Source organism: Adiantum capillus-veneris, chromosome 11 (genome assembly GCF_014529385.1).
Source record: "Adiantum capillus-veneris isolate H3 chromosome 11, ASM1452938v2, whole genome shotgun sequence".
In the NCBI taxonomy this organism is placed as follows: domain Eukaryota; kingdom Viridiplantae; phylum Streptophyta; class Polypodiopsida; order Polypodiales; family Pteridaceae; genus Adiantum; species Adiantum capillus-veneris.
In genome coordinates this window covers 81,728,906-81,749,318 of record NC_140941.1, presented here as the reverse complement: position 1 = coordinate 81,749,318, position 20,413 = coordinate 81,728,906, and the positions used below count along the sequence as shown (strand labels likewise).

The 20,413-nt window shown below is 41.8% G+C and overlaps 1 pseudogene; it reads left to right on the top strand.

Moving 5' to 3' along the window:
* The first annotated feature begins 12,410 nt into the window (after positions 1-12,410).
* Positions 12,411-17,686, top strand: LOC147447540 (uncharacterized; annotated as a pseudogene).
* The last annotated feature ends 2,727 nt before the right edge of the window (positions 17,687-20,413 follow it).

The following is a 20,413-nucleotide window of genomic DNA, read 5'->3' as shown; positions in this document are numbered from 1 at the left end:
TGCGTGTATACGTGGATATAGGTGTGTGTATATGTAAGTGAATGTGTGTGTAGGAGCGTGCGTGCGAACGGGGGGGTGTGGTGTGTATATATATATATTTTTTTTTTCTTTTTTTTGTCTAATTTTTGGTTTTTGGCAGTGCAGTGGGCGACGCAGAGACGGGGGGGTGAGGATGGTGAATGGGGGGGCGTGTGTGTGTGCGTGCAGTGTGTGTGTGTGTGTGTGTGTGTGTGTGTGTGTGTGTGTGTGTGTGTGTGTGTGTGTGTGTGTGTGTGTGTGTGTGTGTGTGTGTGTGTGTGTGTGTGTGTGGATAGCGCGCAGCCGGCGGAGAGCGCAAGCGGCGGCAGTGTGGAGCCGGGCAGTAAGCGGGCGAGATAGAGCGCCAGACGGAGAGCATGAGGATGGGGGAGATGGTGAGGGACGGGAGAGGGGATGGGGTTGGGGGGGGGGGGGAGTGTATAGCAAAAAGCACGCGCGGCAAGGAGGGGATGAGCGCTGTCATGCAGTGGCACGTACATAGTGTGAAATAAAAACATTCACCTCACTTTTGACACTTCTTGATGCATAGACAGAAAAACAATCATGTACATACCGTGATATATGCTAAAACAGCTACTGCGGTCGCTATCATGTACATACCTATTCGGGGAGTCGTGGCCCTGGATGTGGCTCATTTGCGTGCTTTTCACTAGATAAGATGCCTAATTTGGTTTGACAATGTACATAGTCCAAGTGTTTCATGGTGGCACACTCATCTCGCCTACAAAGACTGATGCGGGCAAAAACTGCCAAAAATAGCAACTAACAGGCGCCGTTGCAAAATTGCATGGAAAGTGACCCAAAATGGTATATTAATAAAAAATGATTCTTATCTATGCTTTTTATGCTTATGCGAGTGATCCCACAAATTTAGGGATTTTCCTGACTCCGTTTGGGATTTTTCGCATAAAAAATGACATTTTTTGGGTCAAAAATGAGCTGAAAATGGCCTAGTTTTGGTCCAAAGTGGCAAAATGGCCCAAAAATTGACACATCAGCTCATAATTCCGTGGGGGAAGAGAGAGAGAGGGCTTTTTACAGAAAAAAATATGCAATTTATCACTATTGTGTAATGTCTTCCATGGTTGCTCAATCTATGTGTAGGGCAGTCCCGCCTCTTCGAAATCTTGTATCTGAGCTAGTAAGGGAGTGAATTAGGGTTTCCCCTTATCAAAATGGTTTGTGGGCTTCACTTTAAAAGCTCTTAAATCTTTGCAAACTCAGCAAATGGTCGCCATGAAGGTGGAAGCTTGTGTATTCGTTTCAACTGTTTGATGCTACGACTATGTAATTGGGGGCGAGGCTACATGATACCACCAAAAAGGTTTGGGTTTTGATTGAGAATTGTTCTTGTATGAGCATCAAGGTTTCATGGCTGAAACATAAGTGTTTTTCAATGGTCTTTCCAAGTGAAATTGAATGTGATTTGATGATCCTCTCATCGTACTCTCGACTACGAAAACAAGCAATTTTAAAGCACGATAGGAAAGAGGGTTTGTGACTTTGCTGTCACGAACACTCTTAGATTCTCAGACACCCTTAGAAAGAGGGTTGGTGATTTTCCACAAACGCTTTATCGCAAAGGGTTTGTGACTCTCATCACGAACTCTCACAGCTAGAGGTTCTGCACCTTCCCAGCTAGACCGCACACTTTCCGACATTTCTGGTGAACCCGACGCGAAGTTGCTAGGGTGGGAGTTTGTGAATTGATCTACACACTTTGTTTAGAGCTTCTCAGAGAGTTTGACGACCATATGCTCAACTATCACAAACTGAACAAGCTTCCTTGGATAGGGAGAAGGTAGAACTTTTCCTACAAGCAGCGGGCAAAGAAATTAAAGAAAAGTTATAACTTCTCTTGGAAGACAAAGATACAGAGCAAGGTTTGAAGACAAGGTGGAATGATGTACAAGATGCAGTCTCCCTATTAGCAAAAAGACAACGCAAAAGAGACAAAATGGTGGTGAACAATGGTTCTCTAGTCCCTTCTATTATTGAGAAGCAGCCAAAACCTTCTATTGTAGCTTCTAAGGATGATGGGTCTATGCTTGAAGAACTTGTGAAGGGCATACATGAGCTGAAATTAAATCTAGCAAGGCTTGAAGAAAAGGGGAAAACATCTAGACAGTCATCAAGTCAAAGACCTCAGAACAGAGAGGGATTTGTAAATAGGTGCATCTGGTGTGATATCCCAGACCATTCAAGAAGGGACTGTGAAAGCTTCAAAGATGCCTTGGGTAAAGATCTTGTCTTCTTCAAAGAAGGGAAGATACATCTTAGTGAAACAGGGAAGCCCTTGGCGACCAACGTTAGCAAAGCAGGGATGAAAAATCTAGTTGAGGACATGGAAACTACTCATGCTATCTCAATGGTTAAAGCAGCAGCATTTGGCTTAAAGGCTGGTCAAGTCATGCTCAAAGGGTCAAAATCTATTGAAGACGTGAGTGAGGATGGTGAAGATGTCTGGCCATCTGTGATGGAGTTAGCTATGAAGGGAAAGTTGACTAAAGAAGTTTTACATGAATCAGGAGATTGTATCCGTCTTGAGAGTGGGTGGAATGAACCTGTAGATGCCTTGTCAGTGCATGCCTACATTGCAAAGTGTCAAGGAAACAAGGCACTTGTTGAAGAAAAACGCGGGAGAGAAAATGGGGATGAAGGCCCCTCCAAGAGGGCTACTAGAGGTGGAGGGAGAAAGGATCCGAGTCCCTCTCAAAAGACCATGGCAAGGGAGCCTCCATCACAAGAAGTACTAGTGAGGGATGATGCACCAAAGGAGAAGCAAGATAAAGAAAAGATCAAGGGAAAAAGCCCATCATACAACCTACAATCAGATATTGAAGCTACCACAGATTTAAAGAAAGTTTTAGAGGAAAGGATCTTAAATAGCAAGGTGGAGTTTACATTGGGAGAAGTCCTTGGCATTGCAAAAAGAGAGTTCCACGAGGAAATCATTGATATCATAAGAAGGAAGCGACAAGCTTTAACGGAGTCTATCCAATCAGAGGTTGAAGAGAGTGCTTCGAAGACACATGTGATACAAGTACATCAAATAGATGAACGGAAAGTGGCCAATTGATACTGACCATGGGTGGATGATTAGGGCTGCAAACAACTCATCCGGGGATCTCTATGGTGCTTGTCCAAATGTTAATGTAACCATAGGAGATGTGAAAGGTGAGCAAATTTTTTTGTTCAAGAGATGTCAAGCTATCCTCTAATCCTTGGACAACCATACATCACCGCAATGCTAATGGAGACAAAAGTTTTGGATGATAGATCTGCCTATGCCAGGGTCAAAATCAAAGATGGAAAATGAGCTTTTCAATTCTTGATAGTTTGCGTTGACCATGAGCGAAATCGTGACAGCTTAAGGGACCATTCTCTACCAAAACCAACCAAGGAGTTTCGAGATCAAAGGGAGATGAGGGGTTTTGGCCGAGTACCATTCTAAAGCGAGAGTGCAGTGGTACAGAAAGAAAAAGGTTCTCGCCTGATCCGAAGGGAGACAAAGCTTTTTCTACAGGTGCCCTAGTAGCAAAGGATGGATCAGTATCTTTCACAATGCTTGGAGATTTAAAGAAAGGACAAAAACAATATGTAAATAGTGTATAGAGAAAATACAAAAACCATAATTTGTTAGATGAAGACGAGTACATTTCAGGTGTTTTTGAGGAAATTTCTTTTGTAGATGCTTTGGGTGATCTCAATGCTATAGCAAGTTCTAGTTTTCAACAAGGAAATGACCTGGTAAAGTAGCTTCTATGGACATGTATAGAATCATTGAGTCTTTCAAAGATGAAAAGTTCTTCAGTGCAAAAAGATCTAGAAGTGCGAGTGGAGACAAAATACAAAACTATAGCAAAGAAGGTGAAACCAGTGGCATTGCCTTTGCCTATAGATTTCAAGGAAACGATGAATCAGGCTTCTTTGCAACCTAGTCTCCGAGATCCAAAAAGAATTGGACACAAGTTTATGCAAGAGTCATTGAAGATGTTAAAAGCTGGAGGCAATGACTCCTTGACAGATATTGAAAGAAAATTCTTTGAACAGACACTCTCCAAACATGGAAAAGCTTTTGCATTTGAGCCGCATGAGATAGGGTGTGTGGATCCATCTATAGTCGAACCAATGGTAATATTCACTACATCTCATGTGCCTTGGAATCTACGACCAATTCCAATTCCAAAAGCACTCTTGCCAAAGCTTATAGATTTACTCAATGAAAAGTTAAAGATGGGGATTTTGGAACCTTCATGTGCCCCCTACTCAAGGAGATGGTTCACAGTACCAAGGAAAATGGATCTCTACGCCTTATTCAAGACATGCATCCTGTCAACAAAGTCACAATCAAGAATATGGGTATAGTGCCAATTGTAGATGAGTTTGCGGTAGAATTTTTAGGAAGCGCAATATATTCTATGGGGGATTTGTACTCAGGGTATGATCAATTCCAACTAGCAATGGAAAGCAGGGACTTGACTACCATGAGAACACCCTTGGGTTTGGTAAGGATGTTCACCTTACCAGAGGGAGAAACCAACTCGGTTGCGCACATGATGAATGGTATGAACAAAGTCCTTCGTGACTTCATACCTCAACTTACAATGCGTTTTCTTGATGACGTTCCAATCAAAGAATGCGACTTAGCTAAAAAAGATGAGGCTCTGGATTCGAGGGGGTGCCGTAAATATGTAGCAAACCACATCAATGATTGTGATAGAATTTTAACAAGGGTGGAAGAAGTGAACCTTACATTATCTGGGCAAAATTCAGTGTTTGGGGTTGAAGAAATATTGATAGTGGGACATCTTTGTAATCCTCATGGCCGCCGACCTTGTCCAACTAAAGTGGATGAATACAGAGGATGAAGGAAGTATGCATAAATATCACGGAGGTGAGAAGGTTTCTAGGTGCATGTGTCTTCTATCTCATATGGATTCCACATTATGCACATGTTATTGATCCTCTTTATCAATTGCTAAGGAAGAATCAAAGGTTTCAATGGAATGATGTACATGTAAAAGCTATGAGGAAGTTGAAGCAATTGTTGCTGTCTTCACCAACTTTGAGGAAGATTGATTATGAGTGTGGAAGACCGGTGATTGTGAGTGGACACTAGTCCAACGGGGATTGGATGGGCAGTAGGACAAGACGATGAAGAGAAACATAGGTATGTGGTGAGGTTTGGGGCCAAGGTTCTAAGATCTCGCCAAAGAGCATATCCACAAGTAAAAAGGGAGTTATGGGGGGTGGTTACAGCATTAAAGTGTAACAAAGAGTACTTCATTGGAGCATCGGTAGTTGTGGAGACGGATTGCTTACCACTTCTAGGGATGATTGCAAGCTGCTCTACTCCTGATACTGCTATGCTTAGGTGGGTTGCTTATATAAAGTCCTTGAACCCAGAATTGGATCACAATGCAAGAAAAGATAATGCAATGGCAGATATGCTTTCAAGGGCAAGGTATGAAGATGAGGATGATATGATTGATGACGAAGAAGATGTGGGTACAAAATTCTACACAATTTCTCATGCAAAGTGTGATGATATATGCATTGTATCTTCACTTGAATCCTTTTCAGAGGAGTTCTATGAGAATGAATGGTTGGTCATAGGTCGCTACCTGAGTACTTTACAAAAGCAAGATGATTGGAGTGAGTCAAAATTCAAAAGGATCAGAAAGAAAGCATATGGATTCTTCTTGAGGGATGGTTACTTATGGAAACATCCTAAAAGAAGAGATAGGACTGCATTACGAGTAGTATGTGATAAGCCTGCTCAGCTCAAAGTTATCAAAGAGCTTTATGAAAGCCTATATGCTGGACATCGAGGTGTATGGGCTACTTTTTTCAAAGTGAAAGAGAGATATTGGTGGAAAGGCATGTATAAGGATGTAGAGAATTTTGTGGAGTCTTATGTCACGTGCCAAATGTATTCCAATGTACGTCACCATGATGGATTGCATCCTACATACCCATTAGCCATGCACTATAAATGGGTTGTTGATCTAGTTACGATGCCTTTAGGGCTTTGGCAAATGAGATACTTGGTACTTTCACGAGAAGACTTGACGAACCAAGTGGAAGGGCGTGCATTGAGGACAAAAACTACAGAAGCTCTTTGTAAATTTTTGCTTGAAGATGTAATTTGTCGCTATGGCTGTGTGGGAAAAATAGTTGCTGATAGAGGTGAGTTAGACGCAGATGAAGCAAGGGATTTGTTTACAAGAATTGGTATCAAGCTAGCCCTGACTTGTACTTATAATCCAGAGGGAAATGGGAAAAGTGAAAGAGGACATCCTCCTATTGTCAAAGCTTTGGCTAAGGCATGCAAAGGTAGAATGCGTGAGTGGCCAAGGTTGCTATCATATGCTTTGTGGGCTGATCGTACAACTCATACCTCAGTGACTGGTTACATGCCTACCGAATTGATGTATGGTCAGAAGCCAGTCATGCCAATTGAGGATGTAGTTCCTACTTGGAACATGTTACCTTGCGAAGATGGTGTAAGTAGGGAAAATCTACTTGCTTTGCGCATAAGGAAATTGGAAAGAAGACAGGAAGACATAGACATTGCTAAATCTCGATTGAAGGATGCAAGACTAAAGAATAAAGATAGGTTTGATAAAAGACATAGGCTTCGACCAAAGCCTATTGAAGAGGGTGACTGGGTCCTAATGTACGACAGTAGCCTTGACAACCAACACACCACATAAAGAAAACTTGAAAAAAGGTGGTTTGGTCCCTATGTTGCCAACATGTGTATGGAAATGCTACACATACTTTGAGGGAGCTCGATGGAACAAAGCTTAAAATTCCCATAGCGGGCAAAAGAATCAAGATGTTCAAGAGGAGACATGATAATGATCCTTTTGATTCACAAAATGACAATGAAGAACCTAATGACATTGCTACAGATGAGGATGAAGAATCAATGGATGATTTTCCAAAATTTTCAGAAGATGAAAATGATAACGAAATACTTGTGGATCTTAATGAAGATTAAACTTATACAGGAAAAATGTAGGCACATGCCGGAGGAGGTGCAGGTTCAGAGGGGGTGGATGTCATGCTATGGCAAGTACATAGTGTGAAATAAAAACATTCACCTCACTTTTGACACTTCTTGATGCATAGAAAGAAAAACAATAATGTACATACCGGGATATATGCTAAAGCAGCTACAGCGGTCTCTATCATGTACATACCTATTCGGGGAGTCGTGGCCTTGGATGTGGCTCATTTGCGTGCTTTTTCAATTGATAAGATTCCTAATTTGGTTTGACAATGTACATAGTCCAATTGTTTCATGGTGGCACACTCATCTCGCCTACAAAGACTGATGCGGGCAAAAACTGCCAAAAATAGCAACTAACAAGCGCCGTTGCGGAATTGCATGGAAAGTGACCCAAAATGGTATATTGATAAAAAATGATGCTTATATATGCTTTTTATGCTTATGCGAGTGATCCCACAAATTTAGGGATTTTCCTAACTCCGTTTGGGAATTTATGCATAAAAAATGACATTTTTTGGATAAAAAATGAGCTGAAAATGGCCTAGTTTTGGTCCAAAGTGGCAAAATGGCCCAAAAATTGACACAACAGCTCATACTGCCGTGGGGAAAGAGAGAAAAAGGGTCTTTTTACATTAAAAAATCTGTAATTTATCACTACTGTGTAATGGCTTCCATGGTTGCTCAATCTATGTGTAGGGCAGTCCCGCCTCTTTGAAATCTTGTATCTGAGCTAGTGAGGGAGTGAATTAGGGTTTCCCCTTATCAAAATGGTGTGTGGGCTTCACTTTAGAAGCTCCTAAACCTATGAAAACGCAACAAGTGGTCGCCGTGAAGGTGGAAGCTTGTGTATTCGTTTCAACTGTTTGATTCTACGACTATGTAATTGGGGGCCGGCGAGGCTACATGATACCACCAAAGAGGTTTGGGTTTTGATTGAGAATTGTGCTTGTATGAGCATCAAGGTTTCATGGCTGAAACATTAGTGGTTTTCAATGGTCTTTTTAAGTGAAATTGAATGTGATTTGATGATCCTCTCATCATACTCTCGACCACAAAAACAAGCAATTTCCAAGCACGATAGGAAAGAGGATTTGTGACTTTACTGTCATGAACGCTCTTAGATTCTCTGTCACCCTTAGAAAGAGGGTTGGTGATTTTCCACAAACGCTTTCTCGAAAAGGGTTTGTGACTCTCACCACGAACTCACAGCCAGAGGTTTTGCACCTTCCTAGCTAGACCGCACACTTTCCGCCGACAGCGCGAGGCCCGAGAGGGGGGGGGTAGTCGACAGCAGGCGCGACAAGGCAGGGTGGGTGTGCTTAGTCAATGAGAGAGAGAGAGAGAGAGAGAGAGAGAGAGAGAGAGAGAGAGAGAGAGAGAGAGAGAGAGAGAGAGAGAGAAGGAGTAAGTGGCTTAGGGGTGGCTCCCACCAAGCGAAGAGAGGGAGAGAGGGGGAGATAGGGGTAGTGAGGGGGATAGGGGTAGAGAGGATATGGTGGGGGGGTTTAGATGATAGAGGAGAAGAGGGTGAGAGAGATAGAGGGAGGGAGAGATGGTGCTTGCCCTAAGGCCCTCCGTGGCTACTTCCGAGAGAGAGAGAGAGAGAGAGAGAGAGAGAGAGAGAGAGAGAGAGAGAGAGAGAGAGAGAGAGAGCTAGGTGTAGATGAGGGGGGGGTGTTTTAGGCCAGTGATCTGCCAGGGTGGGGGGGGGATGAAGAAAACAAGGGGAGGGTGCTTAAGGCTGAAGGGAGTGTGGAGGAGGGGGGTGGGGGTGCGACCCGCCTGGGCTGGTGTGTGGACAAGCAGAGAGAGAGAGAGAGAGAGAGAGAGAGAGAGAGAGAGAGAGAGGGGAGGAATATTTGGAAGAGAGAGAGAGGACACTATCTATGGCGGCCCGCCAGGGCTGGAGTGTGACAGAGATACCAAAGGCACCTACCAGGACGGATGATGCGGTGACAGAGTAGGAGAGAGAGAATATGGGCGGGGCTGGGCAGTGAGAGAGAGAGATCGTCTTGTGGTGATAATAGAGGGGTGTGGCCAAACTGGCGACGCCCCACTGGTGTGGTTGTGAATGGCAAAGGGCTCTTTTTGTTTGTTTTTTTTTTCCTTTTGGTAACAAACCTTTCCTTTCTTAGGGTGTGGTTCTCACGGGCACGGTTTCGAAAGCTAGCTATCAATGTTAAAGATACCTCCAAGAGTTTTTTTCTGAAACTAAAAGCAAAACACAGCAAGGATGCCATCTCTCTCTCTCTCTCTCTCTCTCTCTCTATGTCACACACACACACACACATTGAGAGAGTGACGATGATGATTATTCTCGATTTTAATTTACTTCCCTATACATTTAATTCTATTTTTGTACCTATACATTGTGTCAGATCCACCAAGATCGCAATTGTTCTCTCTCATATGTCATTTTGGAATTTTGCAGACGTTCAATATAACATTTCATCTCTCTCTCTCTCTCTCTCTCTCTCTCTCTCTCTCTCTCTCACACACACACACACACAGGCGAGCATGCGCAAACGCAAGTGAGCTCGCATACGCACAAAAACCCATGCATAATAGATGAGTTAGTGTTATTGTACCTCTGACTTGGGACACACACGCACGCACAGGCAAGCATGCACAAACACACGTGAGCTCGCCATGCGCAAATGCGCGTGAGCTCGCACGAGCACAAACACCCATGCATAATAGGATGAGTTAGTGTTAGTGTACCTCTGACTTGGAAAATAATACAATTTGTCGGAGATTTGTGAAAATTTTGTAGCACCTCACCTTGGAACGATTTCAATGGTTAGGAGTGACTCTCAGCATTTGCTAGGCGGGACTAAATGAACCCTGGCTGTGGAGTGATTATAGTTCATACCTAGGAGCCTTGCATTTGGCGCACAAACTGAGGGTTTTGGTGAAATCGAGCTTCTATATTCAAAATCGGCAATGGCTGCAGCTCTCCAAGCCCAGCTCGAGCATCTTGACGCTGCATCTATATGTGCTATCTTCTTCAGCTGTGCTTGTCTGTATCTTTTCACTTGCCTGCAGCCATATTGTGCCTCCTCCACTGCCTGCAGCAAGATGCCCATCGGGAGTGAAGCTTGCGCTGGAGGCGGTGATCACAACAGCCGGCCTAGCTGCTAGCTGTTATTGTCGAAGGTGCGAAGCCAGCTGCTGCAGCTACTGCGCGCGGTCTTGATTGAAGTCGCTCAGAAGGTGAAGCTCAGCCGGCGCGCCCATAAACCTGTACAAAGCGCATGCCGCTTGATCTGACCTACAAGCAGAACAGCAGTACACTGCTCGATCGTAGAATTAATTAGGTGCTCTGTCTGCAGTGCAGAGAATTGGCTGGCGCAGCACCTTCGCGTGCGGGATTAATTAGCGTTGATCATGAGCTACTGATAATTGTTTCAATCGATCAGTTGTGCAGTATAATATATGCAAACTCCACACCGAAATTATTAAAGTACAGCAGTGCGCGAGTACAGCTTTCGCCCTTCTGCCAAGAATTGAATTCAGATGGTCTAGAAGCTCCAGCACATCAGATCGTTCTGAGCGAGCTTAGCAAGTATATCCACACAGATTTGGTAATTTGCCCAATTAACATTTCTTTTATATCTTAGTACTGCTTTCATTTGGTTTTATTGCAATGTGTTAATTTTTATGCTACTATGTGAAGGCTGGCATCCAATATGTTCTCATTGCAGTTCAATTTTTTGCACACAGGGAATCGACCTACTGCAGCGTACATGCGTTTTTCAAATTGAGAGAAACGACGACGATTCTAGTGGTTCAACCGTGATCAGCGGGTTGTTTCATAGGCCAAGACAAGATTCTCTGCGTCGTTTTTTTTTGTCAAGTAGCTACATTTTAACTATCTACTTTGATCCACGGCTATCTCCTTTGCACTCACGCACATAGTTTGCACATCGATCGCACATAGTTTGCACAACTATCTCACTTTAACAAAAAGTATATAAACGCAAACGTTTTATTAAAAAAACGACTAACCAAAAAATCATATCGATGTGCAAAATCATTTTAATTTATCATATCATGCTCTCTTATATATACAGTAAAGCAATTCTACTTTTGTATTGTAAGCATATTTGGTGCTAGGTTGTTGTGAATCACGAAGTATGTGTACGCATGTATAAAACTACAAATGCAAAACAAATATGTTCATTTTTTAAAATTTGAACGATTCTTTCTTTCCTTGAGAACAACGTCTAGCCCTGGCATAGATATCACGCATATTGACACACAGTTTATTAATAAAATAGTTTTGAATGCACGGTGCTCATTCTTGCAAACATGCATATGTAGGTTATGGCTCGACAGGAAGTAGTAGAAGAACTAGTTGTTGAGTTAGCCTGTCATCTTGAAGGAATGATTGTTTGGCCAGAGAAACACTTTTATGTCTTTGGGAGAGAAAGGCCAATGATACACATTTCAAGAATAGTTATAGATGACACTAGGTGGTGGCCCGAGAATATGGCTTTAGTGCTTTTGAAAGAAACCTTAAATCCACTTGATTATTACAAACTAGTTTTCCATGATGAAAATTGTTTATCTCCAAGGATTTTAAGTGATTGGCTTGCTGTGATTAAAATCCTTATTTCGAGCAAGAAATTGCGTCTTGCGTGAATGTATCCATCAGCTATGTTAAAAGATCCAACAAGCGTGTTCACATCAATCTTTTATTGCATGTGACTACAATTTTCTCCAAGGATTTTAAGTGAATGGCTTGCTGTGATTAAAAGCCTTATTCCGAGCAAGAAATTGCGTCTTGCGTGAATGTATCCATCACCTATGTTAAAAGATCCAACAAGCGTGTGTGTTCACATCAATCTTTTATTGTATGTGACTACAATTTTCTCCAAGGATTTTAAGTGAATGGCTTGCTGTGATTAAAAGCCTTATTCCGAGCAAGAAATTGCGTCTTGCGTGAATGTATCCATCACCTATGTTAAAAGATCCAACAAGCGTGTTCACATCAATCTTTTATTGTATGTGATTCTCCAATTATTGAAGTTGCACAATGCTGCAAAGTTGTATCTGATTTGTATCTACGACTTATAGTACTTGGTACTACAACCTTTGACACTAGCGTCATGTACATGCAGTCCATTGCTCTAATTTTCTTGCAAAGTATTACTCTGGCAGACATACAGTCCTTTTGCCACCTTTGAGTAGGTCATTTGCATATTGACACACACATGTTATTAATAAAGTAGTTTTTGAATGCACGGTACTAGAACCTTTGCCACTAGCATCATGTGCAAAAGTGTTTTTTTGGGTCACTATAGTCCGTGTAACCATGGCTCATGACACTTAGGTGATACATGCATACATGGCTTCCACCTCCAAGACTTTCAAGTGTGCATGCACGTATAAATGTGCATTTACACTGAAAGGATATCAAATGCTGAGCAGAAGCACCTTTTTTCAACATAGAAAACAGGAGGCACTCCATAAAGTTCACCTAGATGTCCATTACAACATAAATTTTGGAGCCCTTCAGGGTCAATCACCTAATGTGAATGAGCTTGATAGTACACCACCTCTCCAGAGCACATCTGACAATGACACCACACGAAGAATGTGGTGTACATGTTCTGCATTTTGCCAGGGTGGAAAATATGTTGAAAAAATGACATTTTTTAGGCATGAAAAACTAAGGTGTTCCAGGCAGTCTAGCAGGTGAGCTTGGGTTTGTAAATCGAGATGATGTGGAGGTAAGACACTTTGATGACAATATACCAGACTTGGAACCATCATATGCTTCTTTGAATGTGGAAGAGGGCTTTGAAGAGGGCATAGAGGTGAGATCGGCAAGTACAACTGGAGCAGGTGAAGACTGCCAACAACCTTCTTGTCCAGATCATGCACCACTTGGAATTGCAATTTTATCAAAGATCATTCAATTCCAGATAGTATGGGATGAATATCAGGTTCTCATTAGGGGTCAAGACAAAATGCTTCATCTACTATCTGGTGACATGGGTGGGACAAAAATAGGCAAGCATGACTCCACTAGGGAGGATCCAAGCCTAAGAAAAATCTTGGTTCGACTTGAACATGATTGGGATGGTTTTTTGTTTGATAACTATAGGGTGCCTGCTTGCTAGGAGCAATTGCAATCGCTATTTCAAGGGCTTGGTATGGTACAACCTCTTTGATATAGAGTCTGCATGGGTGAAGAAGGGAATCTCCATGAGCCAGAGCTCCTACGCCCAAGCAAGGAGGACAACTATGAAGGATGTAGTGTGGAAATTTGTGCATGCATCACTAATAGTAGAAAAAGGAAAGTGAAGCGTGATTTCTTGGCATGTTGTGAAAGGTGCCCAAGTTGTCAAAAGCCTCGCAAGGAGACACTAGCCTTTGATTATCTCCCAATTGGAAGACAGATTGAGCTTATGTTGAAGAGTAAGTCTTTGTGTCATGGCATGCTCTCCATGTGGAGAAACCAAGACAAGTGGTTGGGAAAGCCACCTGAACTACAACCAGATTTTATCCATGATTTTCAGGATGGTGTAAAATGTCGTATAGTCCAACACTTTTGGGACCCACATCAAACATTTGAGCTTCTCGTTATCTATACAACCCCGGGGTGTAAAAAGGTGTACACAATGTTTCCTCCTTCATCCCGTCCACCGCAGGAGATTCAACATGGGTGGAATGAGCAGACTCAAGAATATATTTTCGTGTGTAGAGATTGTCACAAATGTGTAGTCTCTGATAAGAGATTGATTGAGGTATGGTTTTAGAAATATTGGCATGCTATTTTTATTTACTTTTTTGTTTATTTTTTGAGTATTTTCATATGGCATAATCGTTTTCCAGTGAGATCCCCATAACCTGGCACTTCTATTGCATTGGTATGGGTTCCAATCCTCTCGCACCACACAAAAAGACAGTGGGGTTGTAGAGATAAAAATTTTGAACATGGGCAAGTCTTCCAATGTTAGTGTACTCCCAGTACTGTTCCTCCCATTTAGCTCCAAGAAAGTAGCCCGAAACAATAGTGGTCTATTTGGTGCTTTTCTACGTCCTCTTATGGAGGAATTGCAAGACTTGTTCATGTCAAGAATAAAAGTACACTACAACTATGATGTCAACAAAATATTTGGCATGGGAATTGAACGGCAATAGACATGCATATTACGCGGGATGCTTATGATGGTCAGTGGAGACCATCCTGCCCAGTGCAAAATAGGATTCTTCAAGGACGGTGGCAAGGAGGGTTGTCAAAGAGACAATCCCAAAGCAACGCTTGATGCTAGTAATCCAATGTATAGAGGGCGATATGTTTATGATGATAATAGACAACAAGCGAGATATCCACCAACAAAATGCTCCATTTTGGAAATTTCCAATGCAGTAACTCAGGCCAGAAGAGCAACCTCTCAAACTCAAAGAGAGACTAATCTTGCACATGCAGGACTATCTGGAGAGTCAGTGTTATGGAAGTTCTTTGACTTATATGGCTTTGACTTGTCATGTGACTTCGTGTATGATACAATGCATGTTCTTCCATTGAATTTGTTTAGTAAATATACATCAAATGTCATGCAAGGATTTCAAAATGAATCGAAAAAGAAGGTGAATGAATGTTGCAAGCTTGCACCACCATCAATTTGCAATGGCAGGTGCCACAAACTCCTAACAAGTACTTTGAAGGTTTTAAGGCAGAGGAAAATCAAAAATTTGTTCAGTGGTGTCTACCATATGTATTGAGTGTCATCCACTAGGTATCAAGACCCATGTATGAGCTTGGTCTTCTCCTAATAGACATTGCCCACGCATTTTACAATTTTAGTCGTAAGAAGGGTTGGACAAAGGAGAGTATCAAGATAATGCAATCATACTTCTCATCTTGGCGAGTAAGGAGCGAGGAATTCTTTGGTCCAAACTCTTCACCATTGGAGCATGTTGCTGGGAATGGGGAATTGCTTGATGACATTATCAGGCATGGATCTCATGATGTAATTGGTGTTACATTTTGAAAGGATGGTCTCCATATAAATGGGAATAAAGACAAATAAAAATAATAATGAGATAACTTATGTCCACTTTTACAAGCGTGTTTTGTTTACATGGGTTACTTGCATGCTTCAAGAGGAGAAGGATGGATTCATGCCACACGAGAGGAATTTTCATTCTTACACCAAAGGTTGATACTCCCAGATGATTTCACTCTACTGCATCCTATGAGTCCACAATGCTTTATCTTCCATGAAGAAGGGCTCTTGGAACTCTCATCTCTAACAGAGCCAGGGAGCTATGGCATAAGATTTTGGCAGATTATGAACCGGCTTACTGCCACAACATGATTAGAGAAAAAGGTATCGGTATAACCAAGAAGAAACGCACAAAGAGATACCTTTCAAATGAGGAGAAAAGGTACTTTTAGCAACTATGGGTGATGACAGTTAGTGAAGGTGAAAATACTCTTGTCACAACCTACCAAAAGATACTTTACCAGGGTGAGGCTTTTAAAGTTGGTGATCATGTGACTGTAAAGCAAGACAATGGTGATACTGATGCTCTTCCTGTAGGGCATTGGAAGGCCAAAATAAAAACATTGTTCTCTATCGAGCACAATGGTCAATATCATTTGTATTTTGGGGCAGAGTATTATAGACAATGCATATCCTCACACAATGGCGTTGACGAACTAATAGTTCATCATGCAATTGGAATGAGCATTGTACAACAACAAACTATGCCGTGCACTTGGGATTGTGTAAGACCAATCTCATCTTTGATGCAAAAGTTCATACCTCTTCCGTTGGCAGGTAGCAGGCTTGTAGCATATGAGGTGAAGTATTTGATTCAAAGAAAGTGGCTTACAACTCTCGGAGAGGTCGGACATGCACTCCCTTGGTTAGAGGTTGATGATATCATTCTAGCAACCAAAAGTGATGGTGAAGATGATCTTGTACACGCAGTTGTTAGAGAGATTGACCACCGGGGCACAAAATGCAAATTAGCTTGGCTAGTACACGATAGTTTTGATAATTGTACATGGAGGATACAAAGCCAGCAGTACGAAGAGAGAGATTGGAACTCATGTAAAGTAGTGATACATGACTTTATTGTAGTTAGTAGGAGGTGCATGTCTTCAAGAAGTGGTGCACAATTAAATTTTCCATAGTTTGGAGATGCACAAGTGCTTAGCCTTTGATGTATCTAACATTAAAATACCTTAATTGATTGGAAAATATATTTTGTTGTGGTTTTTAAGTTTTGTTTACACTTTATATAATTTAAGGTATAACTTGTGACATTATAGCTATTATATGGCTATTATATGGCTTCTCCATCTGAAACAATGTCTCTCAAAGAGACGATAGCAATGCTAGAGAAAAGGGCAAAAGAGCTAGAATCAAGTGGTGGAGAGTCCTCTAAGGCTGATCATAAGAATAGTATGGCAGTTGGAAGATTGTCTCGAAAAGATAGCAAGGCTATACAAGTTGCAAAGGAAGACACATTTGAAAAACCAGTTCCGACATATGAGCAACTCTTTCGCTTCCCACTCAAGAAAAGTGATAGAGATCCAACACTCTTGTATGGAAAAGAGTTCCTTGCAAAGTATTACGCTGACAGTGTACATGCAATCCATTGCTTCAATCTAAGAACTGTTAGAGGTTGGATGCAAGCATTTGATTCCAAGCTACGGCACAATCTAGAGGGGAAGGATGAACTTGTGAGCTTCATTCAAGAGCACCATGATGAAATTGAGGAGATGAAGTTCTTTGGTGCAGAATACCATTGGAAAGTGGAGGATATCTACACATTTTTCTTGCTTCACAAGCAAGCAAAGCGAAACAATGAAAAGAAAAAATCAACACTAGTCAATACCACAAATTTAATATCTGTAAGCCACATTATCATTATTTTTTCATAGTTTTTAGCTATCATAATAAGATTGATTATGTGAATTTGTGCATTGTAGGGAACCGACTTAGTGAATGCAAAGGCGAAAGACAAAGAAAAACAGCTTGTGGGCCCGTTTCTACATCTTTTATTATTTTTGTTTATTTTTAATTAAAGTTATTTAGAAATTTTATACAATTGTACATTGAGGAAAATCATTTACAACCTATCAATGAGGATGTGTATCATCCTCATATTGACTTTGAGAAAGACTAGAACTATTCAGAGGCAATTTTCACTAGCGTGCATGATGAAGCCCTTTTAGACGTATGTTTTCTCAACTTATACTATGTCAAATTATTTTTTACACTTTCTTTAATCTAGTTATTTACTATTAGGATGTAGAAGAAGAGGATGAGGCTTTAGCTTCAAATGGTTCTTTCTTGGCTCGTATTGAAGATGTCACAAAGGTATGCCATATGTTATTGTCCTTTACAATAATTAAACTAGCTATGTATTTAATGTGTTTTATTCTGACAACATGCAAAGGTTGATCTCATTAAAGAACAAATGGATTTTGAGAGCTCTCATGAGGAAAATCAAGTAGATGTCCAGAAGCTGATACACTCAAGATGTGAACCACCCTTTAACCAGCAAAATAAACTCTCAGTGTCTCTAGACTCTCTTGTGATGCACACATGCAACATTCATGAAGGGCTTTCGATGAAAAAGGGCATGCCAGCTTAGCAAGGCCTACCACGTCCCTACAGGCAAAGAAACAGATAGCCACCATTGCTACCGCAATGGAACCCCCCTACTTCATCACGTTCACCAAATTTTCCCTGTGTTCACATGGCTGGAGCTAGCCTGAATCACTTGCAAGTCTGCAAAAGCTGCTACACACTAATGTGGAGCTCGTTGGTTCCTACCTGCTCTGCACCTTGAACATCAGCAATACGCCAGCTGCAATGAATGATGGTTGAAGATCCTCATGTGTGGAAAGTGACCAACAACAGGGTGCATTCATTTTGCCATCAGACGCACTGATTGTCTCATGTACGCTGTGTGTGTCTGTAGAAACCCGTTGTGTTGCATGCTCCAATGGGAGGCCTAGATTTTGATTGCATCAAAGTTGGTGATTCCTATTGAATGCGTTTTTTACTCATTAAACACTCCCTGTATCACAAGGAAAGTTTTAAAAAAATCATTTTCTTCCATACATACAAAAGTTCTTTCCTTTAATTCCCAAGAGGAAATTTTAGAAAATTATGTATTTTTTTTGGGGGTTTTGCACCATTTTTCTCTATTTCAGAGTGAGATTTCATCTCTCTCTCTCCCCCCCCCCCCCGCTCTCAACCAACATTTTTGAAATTGAAAACGGGACGATATTAAGGTGGGACACATTTTTCCCAAACACTGATCGGAAGTCTCATATATGAGAGAGTAAAAGAAGATCTTTGTGCTCCATAACAATCTTGAGAGAGAAAGAGACGGAGAGAGAGAGAGAGAGAGAGAGAGAGGGGGGGGGGGGGGGGGGGAGAAGGGGGGGAAGGGGGTGTGCGTGCAAAATGCAACGTATGTATGTTGCGAGAGAGTTGGGAGGCGAGAATGAGCAAGGATTGAGGGTTTAAACAAGTGAAGAAGGAAGGTGCCTAATTCTGTACAGAGAATGTATACTTGAGTTGGAGAAGAAGGAGTCTATAGTGGGGTGGAGATTGGCAGGGGAAGTGATAAAGAGAACGATTGATGAGTAGAACGAAGGAAATGGAAAACTTTAAGTTAACATGAGAGAGAGCGAGAGAGAGAGAGAGAGAGAGAGAGAGAGAGAGAGAGAGAGAGAGAGAGAAAGAGAGAGAGAGAGAGGTGGCTGCCATTATTGTCTTTATTTTCCCTCCCCCCATGTCAAGAAAATTATCTTCTTATGAGGGTGACCTAGGCTTGCATCCAATAAAACACAGAGCGAGCTCACGTTTAAAAACTAGGAGGAGGAGAAATTGAGGCATTGTTCTACAGGTCCATAATCAATAGAGAAGAAGGCGAATAAAGTGGAAAAGAGAACCTTAGATGCATTGTATTGAGTCGATGCGGGGCTCTATCAATGTTGAGATCAAATCTTGAAAAAAAACAAGGTTTAATATAATCCCACCTAGAAATTTTGAGATTTATCTCTAAGTTTTAAATTTGAAGGTGAGAAAACGTACATCATGGAGAGAAATTTAGTGTACAAACCATCAACTTTTATCTATATCTATAGGATATATAAAAAGGGGAAGGGATTCTCTCCACCACCCCCATCCCCACCTACCACGTGTTGAAAGCTACTTGCTCCTGCAGCTAGTGAGCTTTGTAGCCCGACGACATTGGGACACACACGTCACGCGAGAGAGAGAGAGAGAGAGAGAGAGAGAGAGAGAGAGAGAGAGAGAGAGAGAGAGAGAGAGAGAGAGAGAGAGAGAGAGAGAGAGAGGGAGGGAGAGAGAGGTGCATGCCAGTGGCACGTTGGTTCCCTTCCCCCCATGTGGTGAAAACAATCTATTGGCAGGAGTGACCTGGGACTTGGAGACATGAAAACACAAAGCAAAATTGGCTTTATAAACTAGGAGGAGAATGAGGAGTCAAGGCATCATTACGTAGGTTAATCATCAATAGAGCAATGGGTGAATAAGGAAGGGGGAAAGAGAAGTTCATATGCGTTGCTCCACATTGATGCGGAGCTTTTTGTATGGTGAAAGTCCACATAGCATCATCAGACACATGCAGTCAAAGCCCATAGTGAAAGTTAGCTAGCCTAGGCACATGGGCTTTATGACAACCATGTCTTTCATGGCGGCTTCTTTGGCTTGCCTAAAGGAATCACATGTAGATAGTGTTGGCATGTCCAAGCTAAGAAAATCGACATAGCACCTTCGGACATGATGCCACCATTGTGCTTGGAATTGTCTTGGTCAACATGTATGCCAAAAGTGCTTCACTTCATAAATCACAAAAAGTGCTTCACTTCATAAATCACAAAAAGTGCTTCACTTCATAAAGCACAAAAAGTGCTTGAGAAGCTTCCTATCTGAGATGTCGTTTCTAGGAATGCATTGATTGCAAGATATGCCTAATCAAGGACTTATATGTTGCTAATAAGTTTCATCAAGGACTTATTTGCTCATAAGTTACGTCAGCTTATTACTTTTATGGAACGTGTGATTACTCGTTTAGCATACTCGAGATGAAGGATGCAATTGAGGAAAACATCAGTGTTCTTATGAAGATATCACCAATTTTGTTTTCAAGGACAAAAACGCTTCTCCAAGGGGGCAATAATGTAATGCCAAGGGCAAACTCAAGGGAGGTCAAGGACGGGGCCAAGGGCAGTCAGCTACCAATGGAGACGGGATCCTAGGGGCAAGGCCTATAACTGGAGGTTAGCCAGAGACTCAAGGCATGGTAGTTCCCTCAGTCTCACAGGTTCATGGTAGAAGCACT